Source organism: Harmonia axyridis, chromosome 1 (genome assembly GCF_914767665.1).
Source record: "Harmonia axyridis chromosome 1, icHarAxyr1.1, whole genome shotgun sequence".
NCBI lineage: Eukaryota > Metazoa > Arthropoda > Insecta > Coleoptera > Coccinellidae > Harmonia > Harmonia axyridis.
In genome coordinates, this window is record NC_059501.1 from 31,473,878 (window position 1) to 31,485,243 (window position 11,366).

Sequence of the window (11,366 nt, forward strand, 5' to 3'; positions counted from 1 at the left end):
ATATTTGATTGATTGTATTTTTGTAGTGTATTAATTAGATAGGTAGATGATAAAGAATGAATATTATATCAATATATGTTCATTACAGTTATATTGTATTGTTCTTAGTGTTTCACAGGTCCAAACTACCTTTAGGTATCCTTAGATATATGTGAACTTAATTTAACAGGGAATTCAATGGTAATAATATAAATTAATAATAAATATTTTTATGAGATATTCAGTATTCGATTCTATAAATCTAAAATGAGTGTTGGTAATTTCAATTGACAGTCATTATTGTATATTATATAAATGTTACTATGTATATAATATGCAGATATCAATATAGTCCACATATACCTAAACAGGTCCATCACATTTTGAATAAACATCCTTTTTTTCAAAATAAATGTCGAAAAAAAAAATTAATTTTTAAGTGTGTAGATGTTTAGATCGATAAATATTTGATAAAGCTTTAGAACTAGTTAGTATCTGCTTTTTGATTTGATAAGTAATAGCATATCCTTTCCAGTTATATTTACTTTTTATTTATTAAATAACTTGATCAAAGAAAGATGAAAAATTAGGATCTTTAGCATCAATTAATTCTTGTACTAAATTTAATAAACCTATTTATCATTGATCCTAAGAAATGTTATATGTCTATGGGTGACAGAGAAATACATTTACCTATTATAAGAGCTAATACAACAAAATTTCTGTCACATCAAACACTTTCACATATTAAAAAAAATAAGAATTTGTATATAAAGAACAGACAATGATTGTAGCACTATGCTTCAAATCCTTTTTGTTTTTAAAATCACTTCTCTACAGCAGTAGGCTATTTTCGACCATATACCTGAAAATTAAAATGTACTCATGGTGTCGACAGAATCCAAACAATTTGTGCAGAACGCGAAATATGGTCGATATGGAAATGCATACCAGGCATACACGTTTGTGTATACTGTATAGGCATCTGAAAATTACAGTGACTATATTACCACAGTGGCGACAACTGGCCATAAAACTGTCAAAAGTCCGCCATGTTTCGTCAAGACGTTTTTGGCGGTATTTTTGAATTGTATATCGGTAACTTACGGCAGTATTTCATATTATGGGTCTCAATTTCTTTAGAAAGTAACATTATGTTTCATGAATTCGATCCAAGGTACGACATTGCAAATGAACTGAATCGTGCTATCTATTTTTCCAAAGATACAGATCGAAAATATTGGTTATCTTTAACTTCTAACTTAAATAATTATTGAGAAAAAACTCAACTACTACATGCACAAGTAAAGATTATTATTTTCCAATAATAAATTCACCTGGAATGACCAGCCATGGGCTTACTGGCCATAACTCGTGTTTTTCGACTTCATTCTTAATCTGTAGACAACAAAACGTCTTATTATTTTGAATTCGATCTTCGATCCAATGTATAACATCTCAAATGAACTGGTAATCATGCTATCTATTATTTCGAAGATACAGATCGAAGAAAATAATGATTATCTTCAACTTCTAACTTAAATTATTATTAAGAAAAAACTCAAGAACTAGGTACATAAAAATGTAAAGATTATTATTTTCCAATAATAAATTCACCTTGAATGATCAGCCATGGGCTTAATGGTCATAACATAACTCTCTATAGTCTTTTTTGACCTTTTTCTTAATCTGAAGGCAACAAAACGTCTTATTATTTTGAATTCGATCTTCGATCCAATGTATCACATCTGAAATGAACTGAATCGTGCTATCTGGTTTTCCGAAGATACAGATCAAAATTATTAGATATCTTCAACTTCTAACTGAAATTATTATCAAGAAAAAACTCAACAACTACATGCACAACTAAGATTATTATTTTCCAATAATAAATTCACCTGGAATGACCAGCCATGGGCTTACTGGCCATAACTCGTGTTTTTCGACTTCATTCTTAATCTGTAGACAACAAAACGTCTTATTATTTTGAATTCGATCCAATGTATTACATCTCAAAAGAATTGGTAATCATGCTATCTATTATTTCGAAGATACAGATCGAAGAAAATATTCGTTATCTTTAATTTCTAACTTAAATTATAACTAAGAAATAACTCAAGAACTACACACAAGTAGGAATTATAATTTTTCATTAATAAATTTACCTGGAATGACCAGCCATAGACTTACTGGCCATAACTCTGGAAAGAAGTTTTTTTTTTTTTGACCTTATTCACAATCTGTACACAACAAAACGTATTATAATTTTATGTTTCAAATTATGACGATGGTTTACAATTTCTGACCGAACAGCAATCATTTTATCAATATAAAACTTCTTTAGTTCTACATTTTGATTTTCAATAACATTTATATATTGAACAAAAATAGATTTTAATTTAATGAAAAAATTGAAGGTTGTTTCATTGCAAAAGAACAAAGAATGAGTCCTGAATCTTTTCAATTGTGTGAAATTTGAATATTTATTATTTGTAGGACTTTTTGATCCAACAGAGGAGATGCAAGTGTTACACACTCTCCAGGTTCTTTTGATGCTTGTTATCAGGTATCCACATATGTTATAAAAGGAATTGAGTTCAACACTTTTCGGAATTTTAACTGCATCACATTTATAGATCTTTGGGGTAATAGTGTCTAAAAATCCTGATAGAAACTCTCTATCATCATTGTCGTAACTACTATTACTTGGGTTTTTCAAATATTGTGCAACAGATATCAGCTTCAGGTTGTTTTTTACTTGCAGAGCATTGGGTACTATCTGCTTGCTTCTCATTATTGTATAGGAAAGGAAATATTGTAGGAACAGCATTGTTTCAACTCTCACCTTCTCTCACATATCAGGAGCGAAGTGTGCCTGAAATATTTTATGTTTAATAATATGTATAACCATTTCTGGGTACCCTTAGAGCCCATATTAATTGCATAGAAATTATATTTCTTAGAAATTTGGTTTTTTATTTGAAGATTAACTAGTAAAATGAACTTACTTCACACAAATAAGAATTATTAGTGGGGAACCAGTTAGCTCGTCTTGTTCTTAATGCCCAATCATTTCGTCTGACAGGATCCCTTGGAAAGCATTTCATAATGAAACCCTTCTCTGTAGAATTTGAACATCCAACAGCTGCATTTTGAAATATGAAAAATTCGGATAATCGAAAGTCGAAGCCGGTAATTTCCACAAACTTGACAACTCATCTGCTGAACACGTTTTGACAAATAAACATAAACAAACTAAATCTGAAATCTGCGCAACTCCGACGAAACATGGCGGCCAACCAATAGAAAATGAGATACGAGTTGTCGCCACTGTGGTAATAAAGTCACTGTACTGAAAATAAGAATGCAGCGCCAAGGTGAGCAGACGTAGAACTATAAATGTTGACATTGGAGTGTTTTGTTGTATTAGTTGTGTGTGTATTTGCGTTATTAAAATTTAATTTTACAATAAATATAAAAACTTTTCAGACTTCTATTGTGAACAAGTGTGTTACTGTGTATATAATATTTTCATTTTAGGTAAAGGCGGTAGGTATCGTCATTTGTTTCAGTTCAGTCTAGTGATATTGAAAGTTATGCAAGGATGGAAGACTTCGAAAAATGACGAGTAACAATCGTGTGCATATAATATGTGAACGGTTCAATCAACATTATTATACTACAGGATTCTAAAAATACCTTTTTTAGGTCCAAATGGCAAGACTGAGTTTAATAGAATACTTGGGGTATCTTAAAGGCACAAACACTGCTAGAAGTGTTTATAAAGGTGAAGAAGTTTTGAATGCTGGTCACATAATAAAAATGTTACATGTTATTTGCATGACTAATAAACTTTAGTTGAAAGGTTTTTTTACTTATCCGAATTGATCATTTCACGTTACCCTTCAATTATACAGTCCCAACAAAATATTACAAATGCTAATGTATTGAATATTTTTAGGAATACTTCAGAAAGTCACATATCCATTTTTATTTATTTATTAAGAGATAACTCAATTTACATAAAATGTTTCTAAAAATAAATTTATATAACTAGGTTACTTGAAACTACTCATATTGATACCTATTTATCGAATTATATTATTGCTTGACTAATGAATCATCAAAAATAATGAGAATTCAATTGAAAATATTTCACTTATGAAATGTGTTTATTTTGAAAATATATTCGGCATATTATACAACTATTCTAAAATAATTAAAATGTGATAGAGAAGTATCATCAGTGTGCCCTGAAAAAAAAATATATAGAATTTCATTGTACATGTCCATATTTCTAAGGAATTTTTCCAATATTGTGTAAAGGTACCTTAGATTTGAAGACAATGTATCTTTGGCACAATTCTTGTGAAATGCCAAATAAAACAGATAATGTCACATATGAAAGATCACATTTCAATTTTATTGAAACTAAAACAATACACTGCTTGATTGTTAAACGATGTGATCTTTGATCACTGTAAATAGATTGTACTGCTTCTTCTATTGTATCTAATAGTTTCATATCATTGAGACCAGTAAAACTGTTTAGAGCACTATCTGTTGTTATCAGGTCACACAAAGAAGATACTATTGAAGCCTGAAGCTTTAGAGCATTGAATATTTGTATGTCAACATAGAACTTGTTGATTAGTTTATTAATCGTAGTAGTTTAAGAAAAAAAAAAGAGAGTTGAGTTATATTGATTGAATAAATCAGTCGCAAAAACGAGTTCGTACTTCTTATTATTTTAATCTAGAAAAGATCTGTTTATTATACTTCAACATGGTAGCAGAGCGCGGTTTGTAGATTATAAAACAGAAGTCTACATCTGGAAAAATAAAATAATAAAAAAGTTTCGTAAAAGGTATTTGTGACAGAAAGGTTTTCTCCTTCAATAAGAAGTAAAAAAGTATTTTGGTGGAGTAAATAATGGATGCCAGCAAAGTACAGATAGGCTTACTAGAGGGAAAAGAAAATTGGTCGACTTGGAAGTACAAGATTGGTATTTTACTGAGGTCAGTGAAAGGAGGATTGGAAGTTTTAGAGGGCAAACTTCAAGCTCCTAAACCCTTGGAAGAAAATGCAACGCAAGAAGACAAATCCGAGTATGACAAAAATCTTATGGAATTCAATCAAGCTGATAGCAGTGCTCTTTTAATTTTGACTGTCAATATGACACAAGAAACTTTGGAAAAAGTCATGCGTTTTTCGACTGCAAGAGATGTTTGGCTGGAATTGCACAGACTTATGGATGGAAATGTCGAGAAAAATACATATGATGTTTGTATGCAATTTTTCAATTACGTAAAACAAGCAGATGATGATATCGCAATGCATACTTCGAAGCTGAAGAATTTGTGGAACAGTTTACAAAAAGAAATTTCCAAAGATAAAATTACAAATGGAAAGACATGTAATTGTGAGTTACCTGAAATTCTTCTCATTTGTAAAATATTAGACACGTTGCCTGCAGAGTATTTCTCATTCAAGTCTAGCTGGAGCTTAATGTCCGATACAGACAAAAATGTGGACAATTTGACAAGCCAGTTATGTGTATATGAGAAAGCACTAACAACAAAGTCTGAAAGCCGACAAGAGGTTTTTTACAGTGGTACATTCAAGAGAAATAACTTGATCTGCAATTACTGCAAACTGGAAGGGCATAAAGTGAAAGATTGTTCAAAATGGAAAGCAGATGGCAAGCCACCAAAACCTGTGAAACCTAAGAAGAACAATGGAGTGAAAACAAAAAACGTTTCTTTATTAACAGTCTCCAGTGATGTGTTGTTGTGCGAGAATGATAATGACAATTGGTATGTTGATAATGGGGCAACAAACCACATCACCAACCAAAGTGAGTTGTTTGAAACCTTCACACCATTTGATCAAAATCACCAAGTAAAAACAGCAAATGGGGACTCCGTACCAGCGATTGGATTTGGTAAAATTCGTGTACAATCTTGGGTGAATGGAGAAAAATACGAGTTTTTTCTATCTCAAGTATGGTATGTCCCAAGTATAAGAAAAAATTTGTTTTCAACATTATCAGCACAAGATAAAAACCCTGACAGTGAATTTGTTTCTAAGGCTGAAGAATGCTATTTCGAATTATCTGGAGAAAAATTGATTGTGGGTTCGAGAAGTCTCTCAGGAGGCCCATATAAACTTGATATGAAAGCCATAAGAGCAGAAACTTCGAATGAAATCAATTTTATTAATAAGGAAAATGCATTACAGCTCTACCACGAAAGATTTGGCCACCAGAATAAAAGACATGTGAGAACAGTATTGAAGCGTGAACTAGGCATTGAAGTCAACCTAGATAGTGACGTTTGCGAGGGGTGTATTTATGAAAAAGCTCATGTACTCAAATTTGGTACAAGAGAACGAGCCAGCTCACCTGGTTTACTGATACATACAGATGTTTGTGGACCTTTCGAAAGCAAGTCAAAATCTGGTTACCGCTACTATGTGCTATTCAAAGATGACTATTGCAGATACCGTTTTGTCTATTTTATCAAGCACAAATCTGAAGTTGTGGAAAAACTGAAAACAGTAATTGCTGAAATCAAAGCTGAAGGATATGGCATAAGAGAGATTTTGTCAGATAACGGCAGTGAATTCGACAATGGGCAAGTGCGAAAAATTTTAAGCCATTATGGAATAAGACAGAGACTAATTATGCCATACACGCCTCAACAGAACGGTTGTGCTGAAAGGGAGAACAGAACAGTTCTAGAGACAGCAAGAGCTTTGATGCACTCAAGAGAAGGATTATTCGATCAGACTTTTTGGGCAGAAATGGTGAATACAGCTACATACATTTTAAACCGAACAAGCAATTCAGGGATCGATAATCAATCACCTTTTGAGGTATGGCACAAGAAGAAGCCTAATCTCAAGCATCTTAGAATTATAGGTAGTACTTGCTATGCTCATGTTCCGAAGAAAAACCGGAAGAAAATGGATAAGAAAGCAGTCAAAGGTGTTCTCATGGGTTATGATAACGACGATGGATACAGAATTTGGTCATTTGAAAAAAGGAGATTTTTCAGATCAAGAGATGTCATTTTTGATGAGTGTAAATCCTTACAGATAATGAATGAGACTGAGAAAGAGAATCTTTCTACACTTCCACAAGAAAATGTTCTTGAATTCATAAAAAATAAGGATTCACTGAAAAATGATGAATTTGAAGATCAATCCGAAGAAGAAATGATAGAAGATATCCATGTAAATCCAGAAATGAGAAACACACAGAGAGAAGCTATAGAAGCAAAGCAAAATGTTCTAGAAGACGAACATATAACTGAAGAGATTGTCTTTGATGAGATTAAAAAAGACGACATCGAATTGAGGAGACAGCTGAGAAATAGAAGAGAAACGAAGTTGCCTAAACATTTTGAGAATTATGTCATGGCAGTTGCAGCAGAAGTCAATGAGCCTAGAGAACCATTATCCTACAAAGAGGCGATATCTTGCAATGAAAAAGAAAACTGGATTTTAGCTATGGAGAGAAAGATAAGATCACTGCAAGAAAATTGTACCTGGGAAAGGAAAAATTTACCAGCAGGAGACAAGGCAATACCTTGCAAGTGGATATTCGAGTTTGAGACAAATCCGGATGGATCCATTGACAAGTACAAAGTACGTTTAGCAATCAAGGATTATTCACAAAGAAAAGGTGAAGAATATGAGGACTGTAAGCCTGATTTGAAGCCTATAATAAAAAAAGCATTCAATTAGGGAAGGAAGATGAAGATGAATTGAATTGCATTTTTGCTTATAGAGAAGCAGTCGATGCTTTATTGTACTATGTACCTGATACTCAGACTACAAATGTTAAGAAAATGCATTGAGGTTGACTACAATGATTCAATGAGGGAAGGTATTGAAGCCTGAAGCTTTAGAGCATTGAATATTTGTATGTCAACATAGAACTTGTTGATTAGTTTATTAATCGTAGTAGTTTAAGAAAAAAAAAAGAGAGTTGAGTTATATTGATTGAATAAATCAGTCGCAAAAACGAGTTCGTACTTCTTATTATTTTAATCTAGAAAAGATCTGTTTATTATACTTCAACAGATACTTTAAGATTATTCAATTGCACTTCAAAATCCTTGAAAGTTTTAGGCCCATTATAATCAGGCTGACCCCGAAGAAGCTGTAATAGACCTTGTGCAGCTTCGATTTCATCTTGGGAAGTAGATTGTAGAGCAGGTTCGATTTCTTCACAAGAGCATTCTTCAGCAACAAGTTTTTCTTTGTTGATATTTCTTTGTTTCAATCTTTCAGATCTACTACTAGAACATTCAGGTTCTTCTTTGTGGTAGTAGATCCAACAGGAAGATTTCTGGAAGGCACAGCAGTCTTTATCAAACATTTTTTCTGTGTAGAACTGGAATCTGTAAACAATTACTATTATTATTATTATTATTATCCCCATAAATATAATCTAAAATTTCATGTGCTATCAGTGCTTACCTCGATAAAAATAATAATCATCGATAAAATGCAGGGAACATACATTCATATTTCTTTTCACCGGGTTATCGATTTTGAATTTCAGTTGCCAAGCTTTTTGCCGATCCATCAGCACTTTACTCCCAAATTTCCCTTCCATCCAAACACGATATTTATTACCTGTTTGAGGGAAAGCATGGAACTTGATATTTGAACTTTTTTTCCTAGGAAGAACACTGAGGAACTGAACAATAGCGATTCGAACGACTCATAACTATTAAAATGATTTAAAAAATATATAAATATTTGTAGAATATCACACAAAAACAAAGCACAATACAAGAACCTCAGAGAAATGGAAAGGACTGACTACCTCTGAGGTAAACCATGTCAACATTTCTAGTTACTCTGATTGTCTCCAGGTGGCGTAGCGCTTATGTTGATTCGCCTATAATCTATATGGTGGGTTTATGCACCATTCCTAAAAACTTAGGACTAAAAACTACGAAATAAGAACTAAACCTAAGAATTCAGTGGCGTTTATGTACCCTCTTGTTACAGGCGCGGATCCAGGCCCCACTTTTGGGGGGGGAACTTTTAGATACTCAAAATGTGAATCCCAGATACTTCCGCCATTTTGGGAAGTCATTTTTTTTGCCGTTCATTAAAATGGGTATTAAAAATGTATTGAAGGTGAAATTCTTGATGATCTTGTAATTATTCGAGCCTTAGTATGTCAAATTCTAGGAGGGCCGGCAAAATTTAAGAGGTGCCCTGGCCATTTGGGGGGGGAACGTTCCCCCAGTTCCCCCCCCGTGGATCCGCGCCTGTCTTGTTAGTTCTTAGTTAAGGCATGCGCACGTGCTTGAACTACTTTCTATTTGTTCTATACTTTGATGTTTGACATTGATAGTGAAAAAATTAAATTACATTTTTTCAAATACACCTAATACTTTTCATCGATAAACACGAATAACGGAACATAAAATGATAGAAACTGGTACTCGTTAATATTGAAATTCTATGCGGCGTACGCGCACTTCTATATTTTAAATGAGCCCTTAGTTATGGTGGATTTATGCACCAGTCCTAAGAACTAAGACTAAACCTAAGAATTGAACGCTAACAAATCAATGAGGGCGTTTATGCACGTTTCCTAAGAACTAACACTATCTGGCCAACTGTTATCTAAGTACTATTACTACAACTAAATTAGTTGTCTAACTAATTTCATATGAACTGTCAGCCGTTATCTCGGTTGCTATGGATTCTATGATTCTTTTCCGGACTAGTCCAGGAAGTACGTACTTTCTGGACTAGGCCGGGAAATGCTGCTTTCTCATAGAAAAAGCGTCCGGGAAGTGAGCACTTCCCGGACGGTTGCTGAAAAAATATTTTTTAATGTCTATTCCAGACTTTTAAGATTGTCCAGTATATGAATAATTAAATTTATATTCGATATAATGTAGCTACAAGTGTAACTGAACTTTAGGGAATTCAAAATTTGTGATAAATAAAAACACACAAGAAAATTCATGAAATTTTGTATCTGTTGTCTTCAGAAAAAAATAGCCCTAATATTTTTGAGAAATGGACTGGGGATATAGTTAGTGTTATTTGGGATGAAAGTGCTAAATTTTCCTATCAAAGGACAATTCAGCCTTACGTTCCAAATCTATACACCTTCCTTTACTCTGACGGTTTTAAAAAAAAATACTGCAAATTTTATACAACGGTTTATTATATTACCTTTTATCATATAACATCTAATAAATATCAACATAAAAAAATTATGATTAATATCTTATGGAGAGATTCGAATCAGGGCTTTGAAACTTGAATAACATGGTCAAAAATCTATAACTCCGTATTTATAAAGGGTGGGAATTTGCTGTATAGTATTCATTATTATTGTAGTAACAAATATTCTCAATATCATAATTGTATGACTCCTTCCTTCAAAACTTTGGTTGGCCTGCTTTCTCTAGTCTATGTCTCCTGTGACCTGGATTGCCAGCTATCTCATTGCTTTAGTACTTATTTAATGGGGGTTTGTTGTCCCCTGGTGAACTTTGCCATTCTGTCTAAGCTCATTCTGTCCACAAGATGGTTCCACTCTCTCCGCCTCTTTTTTATCCATCTGACCACATCATCCACTTGGCACTTATAACAGAATTTCTCCGTCTGTCCGCCAGTTTGTATCCTGTTATTGTTCTTAGGGTCTTCCTTTTCATTTGTTCGCAATATCCTCTTTGTTGTAGACGTTTCAGCTCTGGTCTCCGCTCCGTTGATAGTTTTCATTTTGAAATATAAAAATTCACTTATATTCTATATTCCAGGTAAATATCGATTTTTGTAATATTAATCCTTACTAAGAAACAATTAACCACGCCACTGGAATGTTTACTGCACCTCTATTTGTCAATTTTGGGTTTTGTTGTTTTTCTACCTCACTTTATCATATTACTGTTACAATTCATTACAATATAACTCCATTTACGTTTAAGGCCACTCCTATGTTTTTCTTCCTCTGAGATCTTTCAATCAAATGGACACGTTTTATGTCTTTTAAGAGTTTCTTTCACGCTTGAAACATACTCACATAAGTGACATTTTTGTTCTTTTTTATTGAAATGGACAGAATCCATATTAACTTTGAGGTAAACTTACCTGTTGGCTGCATAATCACATAAGTAATTCTCTTATGTTCAAATGGACATAATCTTTATGCTTTTTGAAATTATTTTTCTGATTGGCTGCAAACTCACATAAGTGACATTTATGTTCTTTTTTATTCAAATGAACATAATTCATATGAATTTTGAGATTATCTTTCTTGTTGGCTGCATAATCATATAAGTAACATTAATGTTTTTTTTTATTCAAATGTACAGAATCTATATGCTTTTTGAGGTTATTCT

General features: G+C 32.8%; 1 long non-coding RNA gene across 1 annotated transcript; it reads right to left on the bottom strand.

Annotated features, from left to right (window-relative positions):
* Positions 1–2,047: 2,047 nt before the first annotated feature.
* LOC123681977 lies at positions 2,048–3,294 on the bottom strand. The gene is made up of 2 exons (XR_006747746.1): positions 2,988–3,294; positions 2,048–2,854 (listed from the first exon to the last, which is right to left on the bottom strand). It is a non-coding gene; the product is annotated as an uncharacterized LOC123681977 (long non-coding RNA).
* Positions 3,295–11,366: the final 8,072 nt, after the last annotated feature.